This window comes from Oryx dammah, unplaced genomic scaffold (genome assembly GCF_014754425.2).
Source record: "Oryx dammah isolate SB20612 unplaced genomic scaffold, SCBI_Odam_1.1 HiC_scaffold_27, whole genome shotgun sequence".
Classification (NCBI taxonomy): Eukaryota; Metazoa; Chordata; class Mammalia; order Artiodactyla; family Bovidae; genus Oryx; species Oryx dammah.
The window spans coordinates 61,186,125-61,192,124 of NW_024070211.1; the positions used below are offsets into that span (position 1 = coordinate 61,186,125).

General features: G+C 39.4%; 1 pseudogene; it reads left to right on the forward strand.

The window, feature by feature from the left end:
* Positions 1-4,848, forward strand: part of LOC120854120 — an 89,790-nt pseudogene extending 84,942 nt beyond the window's left edge.
* The last annotated feature ends 1,152 nt before the right edge of the window (positions 4,849-6,000 follow it).

Here is a 6,000-nt window from a genome sequence, read left to right on the forward strand (position 1 = left end):
CATTAAGAATGCAATGTTGTACAGTTTTGCCCAGATGGCTTTTTGCTACCTTATTTGAGAAAAGATTTGGATTTTTTTTGAAGTGCCATTGAAGCTATTTTCCTACATGAAATAAAACAGTAGTGAAGTCTAAATCAAGGTCAAGGCAATGGTGTTTGTATATGAGCTGACTCACACATCTCTTTTTAAAGATCTTAACTTCCCTATTCATTTTTTTCCCTTCTTTTCCATAAAAGCTTCCAAAATCGTATGTTTCAATCACTGGAATAAAATTAGCATAGTTTGGTTTTCTTTTAAAGCTATTCCAAGCTTCAGTAACAATTCCCACTCAATAAACAGTATTTTTTCACTTTAGACAGATGCCACATCTTTCATATACAGGATGCTATTGTTCTATTTTCTAACTCATCCCTGTCCATGACATCAATCTTGCAAAGAAAGGCTGTGTCTACATGTACAACTCATTTGACTATTTTGACTGAACTAAAGGGCTATTACCTGCTTGCTGATAACTTGTTCAATAACTAGCTGTCAAAATGATTGCTCTGGCTGGATGTTAGAGCACAGCAAGAGTGGTTGAGAGAGAGTGGATTTTACTGCTAGGTAAGGACTCCAGAGACAACTGAACCACGAGTTCTATAGCAGTTTGTCCTTCCCTGGAGGTATCAGCTTGAGCACCACTTATTTCAATTTCCTTGTTGATTAAATGAGCATAATAATGTTTAAAATTGGTCTTGGTTCTGGAAAAAAAATTAAGAAATATTTATATACTCATGTTCATAAGAGCATTACTCACAATAGCCAAATGTGGAAGCAATGCAAGTCAACTGACAGATGAATGGACAAGTAAAATACGGCATACACATACAATGGAAATATCTCAGTTTTGGAAAATTGCTTTGCTCATACACTCACTCATCTGCTCTTTTAATGAACACTTTTTCATCTACTTCCCACACTGCAGATTCTATGCCTGTTTCAAGGCCCTCACCATTAAGTGGCAAGAGAGACTGGCTCCTTCTTCTCTGCCTCTATCACATTCTATACATGATCTGCTCATTCCCCAAATCCCTGGACGTCTCAGGATTCCCTTCTCAGTACTGTCTTCTCATTTTAAATATCCTTCCTTGGTTATTTCCGCATATCAGGTTACCAACTCAATAAAAATGCTTCTAAAATTTGTCTCCATGCTCGGTTCTCTTATGGACCCAATTGTCTCAAGAACATTGCTTTCTGTATATTTCTGAGGCACTTAAATCTAAGAGCTCAGGCCTCTCCTTGTCTTTCCCTGCAAATTTGTGCTTCATCTACCAGTTCCTGCCTCAGTGAGTAACCTCTACCCAGGCCATTGCCTATCCCTCATCTTATATCAACAGCCTTAAGTCTTTTCTCAGCCTCAGGTAGCACTTATAATGAATCCGTATGAAAATTTTTATCATAGTCCCTTTTTATGCCTCACATCTATGTTCTGGTTTATATATCACAATCATCTTCTTGGTTTAGAACAGGTAATCACTCAGTTTCAGGCAACCTAAAATTTGTCTTTGAACATAAGAAACTTCAAATATAAAAAGATCTTTAGAGCCTATTTCCCGCTAACCCATTGTCCCCTGTGCAGACAGTAGATTTTCTCATGTGTTTAAAATAATAAATTTACATTATATTTATAAACAAAAAGCTTGATATTCATGAATACCTTAAGTCTCTCACAAGCAAATCTTAAATCAAAAAGTAGATAAATCCAAATTGCAAATTTTCTAGATAAAAAAGTGATCATGAGAATACTACTTTTCATAACCAAAGTGTAACAAAAAAATGATCAGAGGAAATATTGTTTTAAACACTCATATAAATAGATAAGAAATAATAAAGTGAATAATTAAGCATTTTATTGAAATTTAGGTGAAAATGTGAAAAATAACAGAGAAATTAAACTGAAGAAGAGAAGACATAATTTAAGATAAAATATAAATTTTCTGGGAAAGAAACTAATAAGAAATCACTAATAAATAAATAACTTACCCTCATAACAATATAAAATTAATAATAACTTTCCTGATGAAAAGATAAAACACAAAATAAACACACATAATCACTAAAACAGGAAAAGTAGAATAAAAAAAAATAGGAGTCTTTTTTTTTTTTTTGCAAGCTCAAAGCAAATACACAGAATCTGGATGAGGCAAGGTGCTCACGGCTGATGCACTGGGACATCCCTGAGGGATAGGATGGGGAGGGAGGTGGGAGGGGAGTTCAGGATGGGAGACACATGTACACCCATGGCTGATTCATGTCAATGTATGGAAAAACCACTACAATATTGTAAAGTAATTAGCCTCCAATTAAAATAAATAAATTAATTTACAGAAAAAAAAGAATCTGGATAAAATATTTATCTAAATATCTTCATGAGAGAAGAAACTAAATAAATGTATTTACTTCTATTGAAGTAAATAAATACATAGAAATAGAAAGCTTTGACTATAGTACACTTCTAAAAATATATCAAAAACACATAGCTTCAAAGCAGAATTATACCAAACACATAATTCTAATAATAAACTATTTCAGATTATAGAAGGTATAAAAGTCATTAGTAAATTACTTTAATGAAAAAAATATTGATTCAAAATATAAAGATGACAGCACCAAAAAAAGACAGAACAAAATCCCATTTCAGAAATTCAAGGATGGTTCAATACTAAGAAATATGTTAATGCAATTGATATAATAGTTTTATTTAATTACAGAATTTATATAAACCTCTCCAGAGAAAGTGAAAGAAATTATACAGTTTCAACTATAGTCTTGAGAAATAATCCACAACTGTAATATGGTAGAAATTGATGATTACATGTTTAAATATGATGTACATAAACACATACACATGCACATGTGCATCTCAAATCCAGCTTAATGAAAGGACAGACTTGGATGACATTATCACTCTTTAAAGTCAAGAACAAGACACAGATGCCCACTGTCTCCTAACCTCTAAAATTATTATTTAACTTTTAATTGAAGGCATTTTCAGACAAGCAAAAGACATTAGAGAACTCAAAGTGGTAGGGAGAAAGTTAAAACAGGTACCTGCCCCCTGCCTCTGGATTTCTCTGGGGCCAGCAGCCGCCTGACCACTGATCCACGGACACAGCTGATGGCCATGGGCTCTGTTGCAAACCAGAAGCTTACAGGTGGCTGAGCTGAAGTGCATGGGGAGCTGCCACCCACTGCCTCATCTGTAAGTGGTTCGAAGTGTGCACAGAGTTAGGCCTACTGTCTAAGACTGCCTGCACCGAAGTTGAGCTCACCTCCACCCCTCAACCCTGTGGATGTTTTGTGCTGCTTCCAGAGCCTGAAAGAAAATGAGACTGTGAAGTTCACCTTTAAGAATTCTGCCAAGGAATATATCCTGAGTCACTGGACCTGGTGGGGTGTTCTGTATTCACAGCGAAACACGGAAACGTGGCTCAAAGTGAAGAATATGCTGAAACAGATAAAAGGAAGGAAGTGAGGACTTCCTTGGCAGTCCAGTGGCTAAGACTCTAGGGTCCCAAAACAGGTCTCCCAAGCTCCTTCCATTTGGATTCCTGGTCAGGGACTTAACAAGTAAGACTCATGCAGCTAAATAAATACATAAAATAAAAATTTTAAGGGCTTCCCTGGTAGCTCATCTGGTAAAGAATCCACCTGTAGTGCAGAAGATCCTGGTTCCATTCCTGCGTCAGGAAGTTCTCCTGGAGAAGGGATAGGTTACCCACTCTAGTATTCTTGGGTTTCCCAGTTGGCTCAGCTGGTAAAGAATCTACCTGAAATGTGGGAGACCTGGGTTCAATCCCTGGGTTGGGAAGATCCCCTGGAGAAGGGAACAGATACTTGCCGCGGCCAGCACTGCAAGGTTTTTCTCCACCCGGGAGTCACGAGAAACGGAGCTCGATCGCTGAGAAAAAAAGGAGACAGAAAGATGGGGTTGAGAGGATCAGACCAACACAGCTGATGGCTGATGGCTGATGCCTTCGTTTATTGAGGAGAGTTTTTATAAGAAAATATACGTGACTCCTGGCACATATCAGAGGGCTATTATTTACAAGACAATCTTCAAACCCAACATTGTTTAAGGAGTACTTGTCCTTGAAGTGCAGCTGCTGCTAGACCTTCGGGAGCTATGAGGTCATGATAACATTCTTAGGAGAGGCGGGACAGGGCGCTTAAGGAACAGGCCTTAGGGCTTAGCAAACACGCCAAGCAGCTCCCAAGACTTAACCCATTACGGGCAGTCTCCCGCAGATACTCACTCCAGTATTCAGGCCTGTACAGTCCATGAGATCGCAAAGTCTGTGGACCCATGGTCAGATGGCTGCTAGCCTCAGAGAAGTCCAGAGGCAGGGGCCAGGTATGTCTGTTTTAACTTTCTCCCTACCACTTTGAATTCTCTAATGTCTTTTGCTTGTCAGATAATGCCTTCAGTTAAAAGTTAAATAATAATTTTGGAAGTTAGGAGACAATGGGTATCAGCGTCTTATTCTTAACTTTAAAAGGTGATACTGTCATCTGAGTCTGTCCTTTCATTAAGCTGGATTTGAGATGTGTGTGTATGATTTTTTTTAAAATTTTTTTTAAAGGGAGACAGGTGCTACAGCTGTGGAGGTCTAGAGTATAATGCCAACGAATGCAAACTGGCACCGCAGCCTGAGAAGCGCCGCTTCTGCCAGAGCATCAACCATGAGGTAGCCTTGGATCTGCTGAAGGCCCACAAGCTCCCAGATCAAAGGGAAAGCCAGCCTATTTTAGGAGGAAGAAGTAGAGATCCATAGCCCTGCCACCATGCTCCCAGAGGCCCAGGACTGAGCCGCAGTGGGTGGGGGATATCGTTTTTGTGATTAGGAAATTTCGAGGAGCAGGCATCAATTGGCAGATGTGTTCTTCTCCTATTTCCTATTCTGAATAAGATCTTCTGTCCTTAATACTAGATTCCTACTGCCTCTTCTTCCCAACTTCATGAGCCCCAAATAGCCCATACGCTTGTATGTTTAATTTGCGGGGTGCCTGCAATGAAATGATTTGTGCAAAAATCCTGAAAGAGCTAAGAACTCTCCGTCCCTTATTCCCAATCTCCTGAGTCATGACCATTCCTTGATGTGATTCCTGTCAAACAGTCTTTGGATGGATTAAAACCTAATTTAATCTCTAATTCTAGAGTAGAAAGGAGTAATGAGGGGAACTTGCATAGAAAATGGGGTTGGGAGACCACAAAGGGAAAGATGAATGTATTTTCAAATCACTCAGGAACTTTTAACGGAGAAGGCAATGGGCAACCAACTCTAGTATTCTTGCCTGGAAAATCCCATGGACAGAGGAGCCTGGTAGGCTGCAGTCCATGGGGTCACAAAGAGTTGGACATGACTGAGCGACTTCACTTTCACTTTTCACTTTCATGCATTGGAGAAGGAAGTGGCAACCCACTCCAGTGTTCTTGCCTGGAGAATCCCAGGGACGGCAGAGCCTGGTAGGCTGCCGTCTGTGGGGTCCCATAGAGTCGGACGTGACTGGAGCGACTTAGCAGCAGCAGCAGCAGGAACTTTTAAAATGTAAGTGCAAGAAACTTATGTCCAAGTGGCCACAAGATTGTTTAATAGGAAATGGATGAATGTAACTCCATGTTTACTGCTAGAAACCAAAGCTTGTGTGAACTCTTTTGAGTTTATGGGGTGCGAGGAAAGAATGGAAAAACAGGTAGCAGTCTGTGCTTTCCCTCATTCATTCTTCTCATTCCTGAACTGCAGAAAACATAGCCCCTTGGGCTCTGATGACCCGATCTTGGCAGCGTTTATTTGATGGCTGATTTTGCTGTGCCAGGTACTTCCTTCCCATTTGCTATCATTTTGTAACGCACATGCTGACCTTTTTCCCTTCCCCTTCTTTTCCTTGAGAAAATACAATGTATAAAGTCTTGTTGGTACTGAAAAAAAAAAAAAAAAACACCCATACCATCAGCATCCG